General features: G+C 43.2%; 1 protein-coding gene across 7 annotated transcripts in view; it reads right to left on the bottom strand.

Moving 5' to 3' along the window:
- Positions 1-18,244, bottom strand: part of PTPN5 (protein tyrosine phosphatase non-receptor type 5) — an 86,872-nt gene extending 68,628 nt beyond the window's left edge. For 2 of the 7 annotated variants that reach the window (XM_052811520.1, XM_052811521.1), the window contains exons 1-3: positions 17,540-17,765; positions 14,313-14,459; positions 13,160-13,320 (exon numbers count right to left, since the gene is read on the bottom strand). The gene's annotated coding sequence lies outside the window, so the exon portion shown is untranslated. Of the gene's footprint in view, positions 1-13,159; positions 13,321-14,312; positions 15,309-17,339; positions 17,461-17,539; positions 17,767-18,062 lie in introns of those variants that run through there. The other 5 variants (XM_052811518.1, XM_052811515.1, XM_052811516.1 and 2 more) reach the window with 5 other exon arrangements.
- Between the last annotated feature and the right edge of the window lie 857 nt (positions 18,245-19,101).

The following is a 19,101-nucleotide window of genomic DNA, read 5'->3' as shown; positions in this document are numbered from 1 at the left end:
TCTGCCTTCATTCTGGAGGAAACTGGAGCAGAACCTGAATTTAGTTTTCAAGTAAGGCTGTCATAAGACCTCCTTGCCCAGACTACAGCAGGATCACACAGATTGCATCCTTCTGGCATCCCAGTTTCATTTAAACTATACAAAACACATACAAGAAAGGTGTGCCTTTTTAGCGCATTGTTGACGATGAAATCCGAAGAGGAAGGAAGGGAGGCAGAATTTTCAGGTGCCTCAATGTTGTCAGACCTTGAAGGAGTGACTCTGGCCATTTCCCCTCCCAGTGGCCCTGGATGCTGCAAATTAGTATTTTACCATGAGATACTTCACGCTACAACCTGCTTTGTATAGAATTAACAAAGCACCAATTCAGTTGCTTTCTGACACACAAAGGAAGAAGTGCTTTGAGGGGAAGTAGCTCATCCTGTTTCTTAGATATCTCAGTGGTGAACCCACTTAACACTGACTACTGTATTTATGTCAAGGGGAAGTCTCATGCTGCCCCACGCCACTATGGAAACTGGCAAGGCCAGCCTTCAAGGGCAGCCTGTGACTGCCTTGTAGGACCTCTTCCATATTTTAAGTGCCTTTGGCAATATGGGCTGCTACATCTCTGCTGTTTTTGCCCCAGATGCGCACAAGTTTGGATTCCTGAGGACTGCAGTGCTTTGGTGTAATGTCTGCTGACTGCGCTCAGTGTGTTAGTATCTGAAGGGAACAGCTTTTGACAAGCAGGAGTTCAGAATTGGTAAGATCTGGTCTGATCTAGTGGAGCTCTGTCTTTAAATTCTATGATGGTAAGACAGAAGAAATATGTGGGAAGCATCCACAATAATCAACCATCTCAAGTTAATTAGCAATTAATTTAGTGAGCTACTGAAGTCTAGCAAAGATGAATCCTGAGAGATTCTGGTCACAGTTACCCTGATGTAAATCTAGATTAACTCCTAGAGAGAACATCAATCTCCATGACAGTTACTTCAGATTTACACCCAACAACTCTGAATTTGTGCACTTGTTTTCACAGCCGTGTGGGAGATCTGTCTCAACACAAATCAGCTCTGCTCTCCTGCAGATTCTGCAAGGTACACAGAGTTACATTTCTGTAAAAATCCAACCTCAGTGAAATGGGGAAATTAAATTCTCCTCTCTGATGAAACCTAAGCCTCCCACATAACAGACAAAAACCCTGCTACAGAGCCAGCCACTACAAGTGGTCACAATATCCTCCTCAGCTCTCAGTCTTCAGGCAGTAAGAATAATTCCCTCTCCCTTGATTTCATGAAGCACAACAGCAAGCATCAAAATTACTGCATTCTTCTGCCTAGCACTCTTACACGTATTAAGAATATCAGATCCACAGAGAGTACAGTTTTGAGTCCAGTCTCACAGCCCTACCAAAATCCATGTAGAGTCTTTCAAGGTCATCTTTCTAAGAGGGTAAAGAGGGGGTAAACACCTTCTGGCCATTAGCACTGCCCCATGTGATATACACTGCAGCTGCGTCCAAGAAATCTGTTATGAAAAAGGAGTTATTGTCCTGCCACACAGCCCTTGGCCCTTCTACCAACTCTACTCAGCTCTGCATCCTCATTTCTGCACAGCCATAACTTCTCCCTTCCTTTACCCCTTTAAGCTAACCACTGGATTAAAATGATATAATGCCCCTTCCCACCCACATGAATCTCAATCCAAGTAGTGCAGCACTGCTTATGAAATTCTAAGTTGATTCAGGTAAGAAAATGTTTGTATTCTTCTGGGTGAGCCAGAGTACAGGTCATAAGTAACAAAGAGCAGAAACAGATCACAGGCAACATACAAATACAAATGCTGTAATTCTGAATTCAGCGTATGTCCAGAGAGCTTGTCAAATGGTTTGTGGAAACATTATGGAGAGATACTTAGAGCCACTTTTGCTAGATGGTTTAAGTTCACCTTAAGAACTTGCATCAAACTCATTCACGTGGGGATTTTTTTAAGCAAACTATAAATCTCCCCATACCAGCCTAACTTCGAAAGAATTGGACACATTCCTACCCCCATTCCACTGACAACTATGTTCGCACTGCAGATCCTAACTGTCTCACCTGTTTTTGTCCTTTGCAGGAACTGGCTGTCTGAAGGAACCCAGAATCTGCTTGCTATTCCTTTGTTTCCTGCCCTAAGTGGGGTTGATAGGGTTACTCAAAATAATCCAGCAAGCTCAGAGCACAGTCTTCATGCACTCATAAGGATGTTTCAGAGCTGCATTTCATTTTGGAATTTTTTTTTTTTTGCTCTCATGTACAATATCACTCTGAAGACTGTTTTGCCATTAAATACTAGTGTGGATTCATGATCTCTCAGCACTGAGACTCCATCAAAACACCCTGATCAGCTTATGAGCAAGCATCATACTAGCAAAGCATATGGCATGAGTAAAGGTAGCCAAAATTTTCATGGTTCCCAGCATTTGTAGAGTTCAAACAGCATAAGTCAAGTATATCCACGAGTCAGTCAACCCACAGTAGAATACACAGAAGAGTCATCACTAAATAAGCTTTTGTCTTCGGTAGTATTCTAAAATTTCAAAAAATTAAGCTATTTTAATGGTTAATGCTAGACTGGGGGGGTGCATATTTTTAATCTATAAAATTGCTTGAAAAGGGAGACTCATTTTAGAGTGAAGCATTTTAAAGGACCCAGTAATTCATTTACTTACTTAAAAAAAAAAGAAAAAGAAAAAAAGATAAACAGCCAGGTTTTTACAAGAAAGATTAGTTCTCACTTAACTATTTAAATGAAGTGGCCAGAAAGTATTTGGCAACGAACAACTTGAAAACAAACCAGTAATTTTTAGGGTGGCACACTTTGAAAGGTAGTATATAACAGCTAAATAAATGCTTATCTTTTATAAAGATGACATTTTAGCTAAGCAATTCTACACAAAAGAATTTCTTCTCCATAGGCCAGTTTCATTCTTATAATTAGACCTCCCCAAAACTATTAAACTTTTATGAACTTGTCTACAGATACAAGTTATGTCACAGTATAGTAGGATGAGTATTTTAAGAATAGCTATTCCAGAATGAGTATGTCTGTACATGAAGTTGTTTAGAAAGTTATTGAAGTTACTGCTCAGTGATGTTATATGGATAACCTGTAAGTAGTACAGAATATTGTAGCATCCCACAAATAAAAACAATTCAACATTTTTCTGAGATGAAGCAAAAATAATCTAGCCTCCAGATGTACCAAGTAAATCCCACAGCACCCTATAATGCTTATCTCAACCTCCATAAAATTACTGGGCACAAATAAAGTTAGAATTACCCACAAATCTCAGGTGCCTTTTCTGAACTTAACTGAGCTTCACCAACAGGTCAGACAGGAATTCAACTGGTTACTGAGGGGTGGGCATGAATATCCTGCTTAATTTCTAGAAGACTAACTGGACACAAAGCAATCTGCCTTTGCACCGTTTCTCCGGGATCTCCCCAGCTGACTCATCCCCTTGCCTAAAGTACAGCATGAAAGTAAAACAAAGTAAAACAGAATCTCTCACATTATCAGAATCAAAATTGCTTTGTATAGTAGCAAGAGAGAGACTAAAACCAAAATTGGATGCCAATTTGCAAATTGCCATTAAATTTCCAGGAAGCTAATCCACCAAGGAGCATACTGCACCCTAGAGAGTCCTTAAAGAATAGTGTCACATTTGCAATAGGCTAGTTAAGGCTGTGTCAGCATTTAGATTATAAATCCCTAATTATATGTTAGCAAAGCAATCCTGAAACTTACTGAAACATGATATACAGGGTTCCAGTCCAGGAAGACAGACTCTGGGAGGGAGGTGGGCAGAAAGTCTTAGTATCAGGGTAGATTGGATTTCATGTTTTAATTTGGAAATACAAAGGAAAAAAAAAAGGGGGAAAAAAGAAAAAAAAAAGGGTTGGAACCATTTCAAGTTCCAAAAGCAGAGAATGTTTTGGTAGGCATTTAAGGCTGAATCCTGGAGGTGGTAAATGCCCTTGACTCTAATCTCAGTGGGACATATGGGTGGTTAGCATCCTCCCCAAAGAACAAGGGATTACCAGTGTCCAAGTACTCATTTTTATCAATGGGCATTAAAGCACGTAGCTGTTTCTGGGGTCTGGATCACAGTCCATCTGTACTTGCTCTATTATTCTTGGTTTAGAGAGCTTGATCCCGCTTCCATCACAGGGCTGATGATGTCTACAGTCCAGGGTCAGGAAGATAAGCACTGTAAACTCCCAAACATGATGAAATATACAGTGCATATACAAGAGCTTTATGCACAGAGTATACTTTGCTTTAGATGGAGCATTACTCTCCCCTTGATGTTTATATGTGGTGTATTTCACAGTATCTTGGCCTTGTTTCTTTAATTAGAAAATATATAATATCAAATCTGGAGCTCCTACAGCTTCCAACCCCATCAGCTGGAGCAGAGTGCATGCCTCTGACTTCTAATTCTTGGGAATGGATTGCAGTAGTGGGGAGGGGAAGCAGCATTGGACAGTGTTAAGAAAGTGGACGGAGCAGACAGAGGCACTTCATGATCATCCAAGTCTGCACTAAGTGGTCTCAGTACTAAAGTAAGGCCAGTAATGTTAAAAGTAAGGATGGTAAGGTCAAAGTAAAGCCAGTAAGTGGTTTCAGTACTAAATGGAGGCCCATCTGCTGACCACCTCCATCCTTCGCTGTCCTGAGGTCCAGGCACCAGTGCATCTAAATGTCCTGGGATACCCCACTCTGTATCCTTCAATATTTCTGTTACCTTCGGAGGTGCACATGTGCCCAAGAACAGCCTTCAGAGTGCCTCAGGCCTTGGCTGCAGCCAGGTCTGTCCCACTTGTGAACCCCAGCCAACTGGCAGTAGGTCATGGGAGGATCCTCCTTTTATCCTGCCCCATGCATTGTGGCTGTGTGTTCAGGTGACAGCAAAAAGATATCAGGGCCCCAGGGCCATACCACAGCCTCCCCTGCTTGGGCTTTGCCGGCTCAGCATTGATTACTACCCCTTTGGAGCACCTACCCATGGAGAAAGCAGTATGTTTCTTCAAGAGTCCAGGGCTGTAGCTCAAAAGGCAGTGGCAGTCTGCTATGACTTTTCTTAGAGAGGAAGCTGGGTATAACAACTCAGGTCCTAGGTCAGGACTCAGGAGCTCCCTATCCTGTCTGATATAAGACTTCCCACATTAAGGCAGTATTGCCTTAAATTTACTTAATTGCATTAAGTATTTGGACACTACAAGCTACAAGAGGGCCATATATACATGCACATGAAATATGACCACCCTTAACGTACCCAGGTTTGAAAAGCTTATCCATTTACAACATTAAGACCTTGTAAGACAACAATTGAGACACTCATCCTGACTAGCAATTACCAATTAGAAATCGTACTGTAACTCAGAACCTTGCCTTTCACACATTGCTGTCTCCCCAGCATAAACCATGGCAAGCCTGACCTTCTTGCATAATTCGTCCCTTTCTACAACAGGCTGAGTTTATTAGCATTGTAAGTCGATCTTAACAAGGATCTGATCAGAAAGCAGACAATGCTCTAGAAAGAGAACAGTTTTCTTGTTTCCACCGTTGTACCAAATGGGATCTTCCTGTTTGCTAAATAGCTGCCTTCTCAGGTTAAATTGCCCCATTGATCTTGGGGTGCCACACATCACTGAAGGGACCAGACCTGGTTATCCCAAAAGGATGAACGCAGCACCTCAAACCATCAGTGTATCATACTGTATCCATTTAGCCTATTGTTGCCACAGCCTTAAAAATTAATGAGTTCTCTAGGGAGTATACAGACGTAATGCTCAAAGCAAAAGAAGCTGCTACCAATACCGTTTTCCTCTCCCTAGACACCACTTCAAGTCAAAACAGAATAGTAGCTTTTGCCCCCCAGAAAAGTATCAGGATACTTTCAGACAGAAAAAATACCTATGCTTGTGTGGACAGGCCTTGAAATTTCACAAGCTGCAAGCCATCACCATGTAGTCTGATCTTGTTCCCTCCACCATCTGGGCGATTTCCGCCATCAAGTTCAACATGAAGAGAAATTAAGCTTCATTTTGGGGTAACTTCTGAAGTTATTTTGGTCCAAGTTTTGTGAAGATGTTAAACCTTGCTTAGAAATAACGATCTGCATACAGCTAAAGGGGGTGCTTGGTTTCTCCAGCTCTAGCACTGACTTGATTTCTCGCTTTTCCTTTTCTGTACAGCAGTTAACACCACACCCACAGATATGATATGGCATATACACAGAAACACAGGTCAGCAAAGTCATTTATGTAAGGCCCCTTCTTTAAGGGATTATCTCACGCAAAGGGAAACATCAGCAGATGGGACTCTGCTTCTGCATCATATTCTTCAAATGTGAATGCCTGGTGGGTGCAGAGGAGGATAGGAACCATCACACTCTCACCCTTTCCAGACTTTGCTTTTCATTACATTACTGCACACAAAAGACACAGAAGAGAAACAGCTTCTTTTGCGTTTCAATCCCTTTGCTTCCCCCAAAACACTCCCCACATCAGTGTCACTGAGAAAGAGCCTGCCAGAAAAAGGTTTAGAAATCCTCAAACAAAATGGGTTAAGTATTCAGAATTATCATCAATTAACAGCTCCAAAATGATGTAATAAGAGATTAGCACAGTAGAGGAGCTTTAAAATTTACACTGATCTAAGGTCTGAGAGCAGTTATTGAACAACAGGGAAAAAAAAAAAAAAATGCTTCTCTAGGACAAAGGACCACTATCATGTAAATCACAGTAACTAGCAAGCAAAGCTTTATGTAGTCTGACATGTTAGCAGGATCTCAGATTTCTGCTCATCTCTACCTCTGGTAACTTACGAAGCATCAGCTCCTAAAATCATGCAGCAACTGAAGATGAAAGTTGGCGGTCACAAGCAGGTAGATGCAGTGCGTAAGTTCAGTATTTCAGGAAATGGCCTAGAAATGGCTAGATGGATTAATGTGGCATTTTCCAGGACCAATACTGGTTTCAAGATGGTATTTCCAAATACCTGCTGTGTTCTCAGAATCAGAGAGCATGATGTCCATAGAAAAATGTCAGTTGCAAAAGAGGAACAAAACCCAGAAGCAAATGATTCCTTTACATATCCTGTAGTAGTGGCCATCAGCTCATTTCAATCCATGATAAAGTCCCTTAGAAACAAGGGACTCTATAGCTTCTGGGGAAAAGCTGCTTCTTTCATACTTGGACAACATCAAACAGAAGCTGCTAATCTGAGAGGATGTAGTGGACAAAGAGGGCAGTTTGCAGTTCCTTGGTTTGGAGCCTTTGTGGCAGGTGGTTACTCAGCTCTTTTAGCGAGAGAGAGAAATACATAGCTAGAGGAGATGACACTTGGGCTGGAGAGGTGACAGACACAGATGGAAAGGATGAGAGCCATGCACAGAGCAGCAGAGATTGGTATGGGCTGAAGAAAGGAAGGAAGAAAAGCTTTTAGATATAGATAGGAAACTCTGTATTCCAAACTGGAATAAACATCCAGTTTCAAGGACAGTAAATCAACTTAGAGATATGCTCTCAACTTCTACTTCCGTTCAGTATCAATAACCAAGGGAGTAAGTGGGATGCTTTTATAAAGCAAATTCCCAAATGACAGCAGACACTATTCCAGCTAGCTTTGGACTGCCTTCTCTTCCCCATGTAATCAGCAATCTCACAGGCACAGCTTTACAAATCCCAGGCCACGAGATAAATGCCAGCAGACTGTGACAGAACCCAGTAAAGCCACAGACAGTGTTAGCAGGACCTGACTTTTAAGCAAGCTTGCCAAGCACAAGATAATCTTTTTCTAAATCCTGGGTACACAGGTAATGGTCTCCTCTGTCCAAACACAGGAACCAGCACCATGCCTGAATGAGTATCTTACCACTGGCACAATTTTTTGGGTTAAAAAAATTTTTACGTAACATTGAAGTCATGCCCAGGACTAACACAAAGCAACAGTTCTCAATTTAATCTAATGCAAGCTAATATAGCATAATCTAATCCACTCAGGGATAACAGACTGAAAACTGATGTTCTGAGCTGCACAGAATACACTGCAGATAAAACATACTGTTGCTTAATTGCTGGTTCTCTCATTATCTAGCATCACTACAGAACTTTAGAGCACTGAATGTCCATTTGTGATCTGCTGCCCACTGGCAACACGCAGAACTGCAGCAAATGGCCAAAACCATATTCAGTAGCAAGATCTACAGTGTTTCCAATCAGGAGTTTGAGGGCTTACAATGCCAGAGAGCGCATAGGTAATTCAAAAGGACAATGTTTTTTTCCTAAAAAATTCAGAAGATACACTGTTGTACATGATGCTTAAAGTTCAAAATGGATAAAAGTTAAGAACAAATGGCAGTGTCTACTTCAGGCAAAAAATACATAATTAAGAAACTAGAGATGTTATAAAACCTACATAGCACAGAGAGTATTACACATGCTTGCAGTAATTTACCACAAAGAACAGAGCACATAAGGGTCTGAAAACATGGATTAAGACAATAAATAATGGGCTAAAATACACACAGCATTTGAGCTCTCAACTCCTTCTGTATGTCAGTGCAAGTCAGGCATCATGTAAGTATGTGAGAAGTCCCCCTCTAATTTAAAAAAGAATGTTCACTATTTTAATTACGTGGCCGTTCTAAACGGGCTCTGAAGTGCAGAAGCAATTACCAGCAGAATAAAATAGCCATTACATGCTTTTTAGTCACAGGATTTGTTACAATAATTGACGAAGCTCCCAGCAGTTTCATAACAAAGTAGTCACATCTGCAGTTTCACAGAAATGATCATGCCTGTGCCAATGTTTCATCTTACGAATGTTTGCAGGCTCCGATTTCCACGTTTAGAAGAGGACCGAAACAAGCTAACTACTTAAATTATTCCACCTCTCTGGCTTACTATTCTCAAACTTAAGGAGCAAATGCTTTGGTCAGTGTAATGGAATGGTGGCAATGATCTGTACTGGCAAAGGAGGCTCTGCTCCTAAAGGAGACAGCTACAGCCAAGCCCCAGGCTGGTAATACACACAGAGACTGAAAACGAGGGAACAGATGCTGTTGGAGTACCAAATGGAAGATGTTATGGAAAAGAAAATAAACAAATTTAGCCATACTCAACAAGTCAAGATACAAGAAGGAAGCAGCAAGTCTCTGTTCCTAAAAGTAAAAATGGCTCTGCAGAACCATCAGAAAAAAGTATAGTGTGATCAATAAAATGGATTCCCTCTCCCAGAATCTCTGGATGATGCTAGGAAAAAATATTAAGCATATTTTATTTACCTGTATTAAAAACAGACAAACAAAACCCCCAAAACCAAGAGGCAAGAGTAATTCAGTCAACTGACAGTAAATTCAAAAGTGGTATCATATATCCAAGGGAATGCTTCAAATAACATCTTTGGCAAAACAAGTACTCTCTTACAGAAGCTAAATCAAGATGCCTAGCTTGCTTCTAAGTGTCCTGACCTAAACAGTATGACCTAAATCTTGCAAGAGTGGAGAAAAATGAAACCTCAAGCCCATAAGGATTCTCACTGCCACTAGCAGGCCTGCAATAGTCTGCCTGCCTTATTATTTTATGGGAGTATATGCCTGTATTTTAAATAGCCCAAATTTTGGTCAAGTCCAAGGCACCACTAGGAGATGTAAAATTTCATTAGTGATTGAGAAACACATGGAATGCATCCAGGGAGATCCAGCTGCCTGCCTTTTGAGTAGGTAGCTACTCAATAGCAGAATTGTAAGAATAGGTCTCCAGAGTGGCTGTGTGAAAAAGCTTCTGGTGTTTGTGTGTTGTCACCACAGCTGCACATGACAACTGTAAACCTACAACCCACAGACTGCTTGTGACAGCCCAATTTTCAAAGACCAGCTAGGATCAGTGAGCAGGTTCAATAGATTGTTCTGCTCCCCCATGCTTTTCTCAACTCCTCCTCTCCCCATCTCCTTACCATTCACTTACAACTGTCATTCTACACATGTGAAGTAAAGCTGTGGTCCTGCCAAGCTCGTGGGAGGCAGGAATGGGGCCACAAAAAACAACCCTTCTTTAAGACTGAAATGAGGTAAGTATCTGTCTGCCAATAAAAAAAAAAAGGAAAAAAAAAAAAGAAAAAAAAGCTAATTACTGTTGGTTTAGCCCACCTCAGCTTTTTGAATCCTGCCTTCCAAAAGGATCCAAAGCTTGTTATAGTCCAATGGAGCCTTCCCCTTACCTCACATTCATAAAGTATTCACCTCCACCTAAAAAAAAAAGTCTGCAATGCTGTTAGTTGCTAAAAATCTCCTGCCATTGAAGCAGCAGGAAGAGAAAGAAGGTAGTAATTGGAATGACCTGCTTTTACAGACTGCAAGTCACCTATTATGAAAATAGTTATTATTTATAGCACCTGAGAGACACAGTTCAGAACAAATACCCTCATCATGCAAAATTCTGAGCTTTTTTCAATAGTTGTGGTTATTCAATGATATCTGAAAAAGCTCTCTGTGTCTTTACAAAATGCCAGCATTCGTATTTCCTAACAAACTCTAAGATACCATTAGAGGCTTATGATACCGCTGATGTTACAGGGTATGCTCTCCCACTGAAGGGGAGTAGCAACTATCCACAGGGAAAAAGGAAATGTTTGTGTCTCAGGGTAGAAACCACAAGGATTGCTACTTTCTGGGGTGTGGAATTAGGGGAAAAAATGAGATACAACTTCATTTTGGAAGTGAGGTATGCATTCATCCAAACGAATTCATCATCTAAATTCATCTAAGCTGCCTCTGCTAAGAGGTGAAATCAGCAGAGAATTAAACTATACATTAAACAGTAACATAAGTAGTGTGCTGTAGTTTCGATAATAAAAGAAGGTATGCACAAAGTTAATATTAGTAAATACAAATGGTCCTGTAAGCTTTGATTGAATCTTTAAGGATGTGAAAGTTTCAAGTTTCTGCTTCTAAGAATGTCAGAAACAATATAGGCAGGTTTCAAAAAAAAAAAAAAAAAAAAAAAAAAAAAGAGAGACCCAAAAGGAAGTATAGATGACATGACTGAAGGTAATCACAACATTCCAAATTATATCTCCTCAATAAAAATATTCTTTTCTAAAAGATTTTCAATTTAAATTCAACTTCAATCACAATTTTAGAGTATGTTTTAACTCACAGGCCAACACTGAATTTGTTGGAATACTTCTTTTGACTCTCATTTGCAATGATTTCATAGGCTGATATGGTCCCACAGTGCAAATACTCCACTGTCAAATACTTAGGAGCTTGACATGAAAAACGTAACTTACAACTCATGTATTACAAAGAAAATCTAAAATACTTACTGATTTTTACCAAAATTCCTTCAATTAATTTACAACTTTTTTTCTGAAAGGATAATTCCCTTCAAGCATAGTGTTTGCTGCTTTGCATGCATCAACAGCCCTCACTGTCCCATGCCTGCTCCTTTGCCACTTATTTCAAACAATTTTATACTTTACTGACTTAAGTTTACAGACTAGTGGTATTCTTACACCATTTTTCAACATCTAATTCTTAATGACACATAATGCAAGTTATCTTTACCTGTACCCCTTGCATTTGAGTAAAGGGTATACATCTCCAGACACACAGAACTCACAGGATCTAGGGAGATTGTGATTTCTAGGTATAACTGTGATTTCAGTAAACATGCATTTCAAGAAGCAGAGTCACTTCTCTGCCGCACTAGTAATACAAGATCCATCATTACTTGAATAAACAGCTACAACTCTAAATAGAAAGTATTCTTCTAAACAGAAAGTATTAAGTTCACTATACAGATACAGAACAAAGGAGTGGATATCTAAGAGGACATTTAACCTTTACTTCTCATATTGGGTTTACAGATGAAAATACTTATCTTTACCAAAGCACGTGTACTTTGAAGATCTTTGTGCTTTTGTTACACTTCAACTTGCATTGTTATTGGGATCCTTTTGTTGCTTTATTCTCTTTCAGGTTTAGATGTGATTTCACCAACTTCTGCAATAGTAATTTACATCTAAGAGTCTGTCTACACATGGCTACCTACTAGAATAGCCATCCTGAATATTTAGGTATACACATTCCCATGTTCACAGTCTAATTCTGTAAGAGGTGTGCACATGTGGAAAATAAGCTTGGTACACTAATGTTAGCAAATTTTCATGTGTAGATTAGCGCTCCATTTCCCAATGAAATACATCCATCTCCGGCATCTCTCAGGGTCACATAGGAATGAAAGACAGGATTTGATCACTGCCTACTTACAAACAGAAAGATACTTTGAAAGATTGCTTTCTGCATTTAGTGTTTCTTACAAGAACTGTGTAATAAACGTGAAAGGAAATGGAAGCTGGAGATAAGATTCTTCAACTTTTTGAAATGGAAAAATCTAAGTCCACTGGATTTGTCCACTAAAATATCCACTAACATTGGAGCAGTTATCAATCTTATATCTGCCAAGTATAGCGTTATTTTTGTATTTAATATTGGAGTTACAACTGTGTGAGGTATTTCAAGGCATAATACACAGTGTTAGTGTCCTAGCCCCCTGCAGAGCCCTTTTTACAGACTTGTAACCTGTTCCCTACTGACAGGACTCTATACTGCAAAAAGCCTCAGTGATAAAAAAAGACTTTGCAAGGCTATGGACATCATTCATATGAAATATTTTGCATATTTCATGACATCAGTGATTTCATGACCCTTGTCAACTGCAGGTTTCAAACAGCATTCTGCAAATGAACTAACATCTTTGGAACACACAGCTTTCAAAATGGAGAGTCCTTTGGAACCAGTAGTTTCAGTCACGCTGGAAAGCTTACACCATCCATTTCCTGTATTTCCTAGCAGTTCTAGAAACAAAGTAGTTCAGAAATGATGGGTGCAGATCTCAGGTTCACCAGGGTAAATAAAATTACTTCCTGAAATGCAGAAGGATTCAATTCACACTCACATGTAGAGAAAACCTAGTTGCTCCGTAGCCATATTAGTGTAACTGAACAGAAAAAACACATCTACACAGGTCCTGAAAGCAGACTCTAGGCCACTATTAAGTTTCTTCAGTGCAATAACTTCTTGTAAAGTCAAGGACATTCAGTCCTCCTTAAGACTTACAATTTCAGACTAGACTACGGTGCCATCTTACGCTGTCAGTGTCTGCCAAGAACTCTGGAGCTCTATCCTCCATCAGCTTCTTTAAGGAACATTCTTATCTTGCACAAAACTGCTGTCTTCAGAGTCCTGGGTGCTCATCAGCACTTTTAATGAAACACGATCTGTGGACAAATGAGCAGTAGAACAATTCTAGTGATATATGAATTACAACATTTGAATGATTTAAAAAAGCAGTGTAATTAAGACTTGCTGTGTCGTAGCTTATGCAGTTTGATGAAGTGGTGTACGCACACAGACATCAGTTTGGATAGTGACAGGTTAGCTGTGTGCGTGACAGCAGGCAAAACTAGCGAGTAGGCTCTGCACACTGCAGCTATAAGTAACTTTTCATTGAAGCTTTCAAAACCTGTCTGAACCTCTGGCACATCAGAAGTACTAAGCTTGCACACACAGGGTTATGAAGATAGGTATCATCCTAAACAAATTCATGCACATAAAAGATATTACATGCAGTTGTCACTCTCTATAGCACACATTGCTACTTGAACCCAGCATCATATATTCAATTCTTTCAGAAAAGATGGTCTAAATGACTTTATTATACTGCAGTGATTGACAAGGCTAGTCTGAAGGTGTTTATCTGATGATAGATGAGGGAGATCAGAATCTACCTGTAACTTAAGTGAGTTGTTTACACCTGAAGGGTGAGTTTGTGTCAAAACCAAGAGTTCCCAATAACACATGCAGTTGTGTCCACAGGTCAGCATTGCTATAAAAATGCAGAAGGTTGCACTAGCTAGCTGCTATACCCATAAGCACAGTAGTAAAACACAGAATGAAACTAGTTATGATACGGAATCACAAAGAAAACAAGAAACGGGGGGGGGGGGTATGCTAGAGGTCCACCTCTTAAAAATACTAAATATTTTGGGCAGCTACCCTTGACCTTAAACCAGGGTCAGACTGTTACTTTCTACTACACGAGTCTCTTAGAGCTGTGAACAGGATTTGAGCACCATTGAAACAAGTTATGAAAGGCTGCTCTTGCCCCAAACAGGTTAGCAGTCAAGTTACATGCAGCAAGCAGATCACCAAGCAAGGAAGGACTAAGAGGAAAAAAAGACACAAACCAAGAATATAGAGAACCACTTACTGTAATTCTAGCTGGTCACAAATCAGGAGTCTTACAACGCAGGAGCTTGAATCTGACTTCTAACATGCAAATTATAACCATGCTAGCTCTTTAAAATGTTGCTCAAAATCACAGGTCAAGTTGGTTCTGTACCATTAAGGGAGGAGTCTGAAAAGAGCCAATAAAGAATTACTGTGCCTGAGCTCCATATTGAGATAAAAAAATCCTGTCACCTTCCAGAGAAATTCAAAACCCTTGTCTTTCTTGAATATCATGGCTCGCTTACTCTGTGGTAGCACACATACATATAGCATACACATACTCTGCATCTCTTCTGGCCTTATTCTGCTAAAGATGTTTTAGTACAGATCAGCTCTTCAGTTCTTAACTTTCACTTGCATGTTTTGTTTGCAGGGAGTCTCAAATATCCTCTAAAGTAGAAACGCTTTATATCTGAAAACTAAAACTCTTTAAAGCATCAGCTTAAACCAAGAACCCACGCCCTAGCATAGGTTGAATCTTGGGTCCCATCAGTCACACTTTGCCGTGGTTTACATAGAATATGAAGCGAACTGAAAGAGAACTGTGATAGCAAAATTCTCAGTGATTTTAATAAACATGGGATTCTGTCATGCACCTTTTAAAGAGCTACAATTTGGAAAGCTTCTTCTACAAAAGCCTACAGGGCTCTAGTCTCCACCACCTCTTCTGCCTTTTGACTCAACATCCCACAGGACAGAGTGATCTAGTTAAGCAACTAACAACCAACAAAACCTAGGAAAACTCCCTGACTTTTGGCAAGGGTTTGTTTATGGACAATTGTGAGGTAAAGCCAAGCAAGTGGAATTCTCTAACGTAGTCCATTAGGCAAATTTACTCATTTTATTCTAGAAACAGAAATTTCTTAATTTGTACATTAACCTCACTCCCTTTGTTGAACAAACTTAACTTCCCTATCTCATCTCTTCTGTTGACAAGCCCAAACCAGAGCTAAATGGCTGATTGAGGCAGAAAGTCAGAACAGAATTTTTTTTTTTTTTTCCCCTCCTGTGCTGCAAATCAGTGTAATTCTTCCTGCTGCAGCAACATCCGCCTTTCCAGATACTGAGAAAGCAGATACTGGAAAGCATCCTGCTACATAATGGAATTTTGAGATCCAGAAAACAAAATAAATGCTCATAAATAACTTTTCTACCCCCCCTTTTTAAGACATAAACTGCATAACAGAAAACAGCACTTCCATTTCAAACCAGTTTAGGTACTTAAAAGCTGAATGTGTTTATTTGCTTTTCTGCTTTGTACTTTATCAATATTAATATCAAAAGATACATGCTATAATCATTCAGGTTTGCATTCTTGTTGTGTATTCTACCATTTATCATGCTAAATTGTTACTAAATTGATTGTCTTGCTATTTAAAGGCTCTTGTTCTAGTTTTACATGCGTGACATCCAGTTGGCAACTTTCTCTGCAGTGGAGTGACAAACATTTTAAAGCTTAGCCCTTAAACCACAATGATAATGCTAAATGAGAAGTAACCCCCCCCCCAAACCAACGACAAAATACTACAAAGAATAATGCCTATTCAATTATAACAAAATGAATTAAACAAGTGAACATGATGTGCTTACCTTCCTGCACATACCTACTGAAAACACTGGGACTCATTTTATGCAAATGTCAAATAAGAGTTCTGGTGTCCATTTTATTCACATTCAAGTCAACAGGCTAAATTTTCTCTCTCTCAATGGGCACATATTCAGCCCCTGAACAATCCTTGGCTCCAGATACACAACGCTAATTCAAATCTATCAATGAAAACATTGGCAAAAGCACTACATTCTGCTACTCCGAAGGAACAAATTGGAAAACAAGTGTAGGGCAAGCAGAGAGTAAATTTTTTACTTCAGATATTCCACACAGTAAAATTCTGTCAAGCACCACATGACTTCTGCTGAAATCAATGTGAGCTCTGGGTCTATCCAAGATTTGAACTCGATCTGATAACTGTAATTTATACAACAAAAGAGCTATCTCAAACTGCCTAACAAAACACTGTGATCAAACCAAAAAATTGCTTCCTCAGCACATACAACACTCATGAAATAAAGAGGGTAAAGCAGCCACATTTCTTCTGAATAAGTAATTTAATGCTCTAACACAAGCACAGAATCTGATCCTCAGCTGTAAATCTTTGCCAACCAGGTGGCAGCCAGTGGAGCTGGATCCAAACCTCAGAAACTTTGTAAATAATGCTGCAATACCAAGGCTTAACCTACTAAATTTGTTTTTCCTTTCCAAATATAATGTAAGAATCACAGCCTCACTGAAACGCAATTGCATAACAAGATAACCATATGCAGAGTTTGAAAAAATCCTCTGAATTGCAAAGAAGCTCACAGGGCATATGTGAAGCCTCTTCTGTTCCACCCGTAACTCCACCAAAATCCAGCTGCACATAAGTCTCCAGCTTCCTAACACTTTACCTACAACGCCAACTATCCTGCTCTCAGCACTGCCATCTAGTAGAAAGTGGCAGCGCACCACAGGCTGCCTGTCACATCAGCTCAAAGGCAGCAATATTCCCGGAAAGCATCGCAAAGCTGTTGCTGCTGCTAAAATTTTAACTGCAGCCAGTAGTTAACTACCGACCACCGGTTTGAAAGCAGCTTCCCCCACATCCTTCCCAACCGAGATCCGCTAAGCGCATCCACTAGCGTCTGCTTCGCCTATCTTGGCGTGTCCTTCGGCTGGGGAAAACAGGGAAAATTCGTTTTGCGAGGACCCAACCTTCTGCACGCCGCACCACGCCCCGGGCCCTGCGACCGGCTGGCAGTGGGCAGCGGGGGGAGCGGGCACCTCGGGGGTGCCAGCGGCGCCGGAGGAGACGGGCTGCCGGCCGCCCTCAGCGCTCCTTGCTGCTTCACAGGCGGCTGCGTAGAGACGGAGGGAGCGGGCACGCACCGCCGGCTGCTCCCCCCCCCGCCTCCCCAGCCCCTCGCCCAGCAGGCCCTACGCGCATCGGCCGGGCTGACGCGGCTTGCCCACCTCCGAGCACCGTCCTTCCCCAGCGCACCGGGCTGCTGCATCTCTGTGCAGCAGGACGAGATAGGAAGCGCCTGCAGGAAAAGCCAAACAAGGGACCTGCCCTGCCCGCTGCCCCCGCCGCCGGCCGAAGGCGCAGCCCCCGGCGTGCAGCCGCCACCCGCAGCCCCGGGAGCGGCCGCCGCAGCACGGCATAGCCTTACCTCCCCTCCCTGGCTCCGGGGATCCGCCGCCGCTGCCTACCGCGCCCGCCCCCACCTGCGCCGTCCCTCCCAGCCTGGCGCTCAGGTGCGGAGGGAGCACAAAAGCAGAGCCGCCCGCTGCGGCGCGGCGGGGGGGCAGCGGGCCTTCACACGCCGCGCCTCTCCGCCGCTGCCGAGCCCCCAGCCCGGCTGCGCACTGCACCGGCGCCCCCGCTCCCGCCGCTGGCAGCCGCCCGCACCCCCCCCGCTACCGAGCGCCCTGCTCGCCTCAGCCCGCTGCGGGGCGCGCGCGCCGGCCGGTCCCACCATTCCCCCCGCCCGAAACCGTTACGACCGTTAAAACCGTTACAACTTGCCCCGCGCCTCTCCTCAAACCCCCTTCACCACCACCCCACTCCCCCCGTGGTGCGGTTGGTGTCGGGACTACGCAAGCGCCTCTCAGCCCCAGGAAGTTCCCCAGCCCCGGGGAGAGCTGAGGGGGACCCGCCGCCCCACATACCCCGCCCCCGCCATTGACACACACCGGGCTCGCCCTCCGGTGAGCAGCAGGGGCAGGCAGTCCCCCTCCACCGGCTGCGCCGCCCCCGCAGCCCCCGGCCAACACGTAAACGCAGACCGCCACAGCGCCCTGCCTGCCCTCCCCCGGAGGCACGGACCCCTCAGCTCGGCGGTCTCGCCAGACAGAGCGGCCGCCGAGCTCCCGCCGTCGCCGCTGAGTGTGTGGGTGTGTAGGGGGGGACAGGTGATGAGCGGGCAGGAGAGGAGCCGCCCCCCCCCCCCCAGCCGCTTCCCCCCTGATGCGGGAAGGTCTGTGGTGCAAAACTGCTCCCGCCTTCCCCCCACCCCGTCTCTGCAGATGCCCCCCGGGAAGGGCTGCGAGGCTGGCAGCGACAACAGCCGCCCCCTCCCCCGGGAAAGCTGTTCTCCATCCTTCTCCCTCGCTCGCCTTCTTTTCAGCTCGGCCGCTTGACTGACAGGGAGCCTTCCAGCGGCCGCCCACGCGCGCTCCCGTTTCCCCTCAGCCGGAGAGGGAGATGGCGAAGGAGAAAGCATGAATGAAACAGCCAGGCAGCGAGCGGAGAGAAGCCGGCCCCAGCCCCCGGGAGAGCCGGAGCCGCCGCTGTCGCAGTGAGGAGCCGGGGGGCGGCGCGTCTCCGCCGGTAGGCCCAGGTGGGTAGGAAGGCGTGCCGTGGGCAGCTCTACGGCGGGGCGTCCGTGCCCCCAGCCTCTTCTGGGAGCCGGCGGCCGCTGGTTGCCAACGGTCCCCCCCCCAGTCTCTCTTCCCAGAGGGGGCCGAGAGGCCATTTTAAGACGCAGCTACTCCGCCTCAGGGGCTTGTTCCTGCCATTCAGCACCCACATTCCCTAGTCGCATCTGAAAGGTGGCTAGAGCACATGGGTCCCTGAGGTTCAGTGCAAATGCTTTAGCTAGTGTGGTTGACTTTGTGCTGAAGTGGATGAAGAGCGTGCCTCTCGTCAGTTCACGTTTGGGTAAAAAAACTTGGGGCAGAAGGTGAAAGGTTGATGCCTTTTCAAACCAGAGCCATGACCGTGGCCTTTTAT

Source organism: Harpia harpyja, chromosome 16, assembly GCF_026419915.1.
Source record: "Harpia harpyja isolate bHarHar1 chromosome 16, bHarHar1 primary haplotype, whole genome shotgun sequence".
NCBI lineage: Eukaryota > Metazoa > Chordata > Aves > Accipitriformes > Accipitridae > Harpia > Harpia harpyja.
This window is presented reverse-complemented; position numbering and strand designations above follow the sequence as displayed.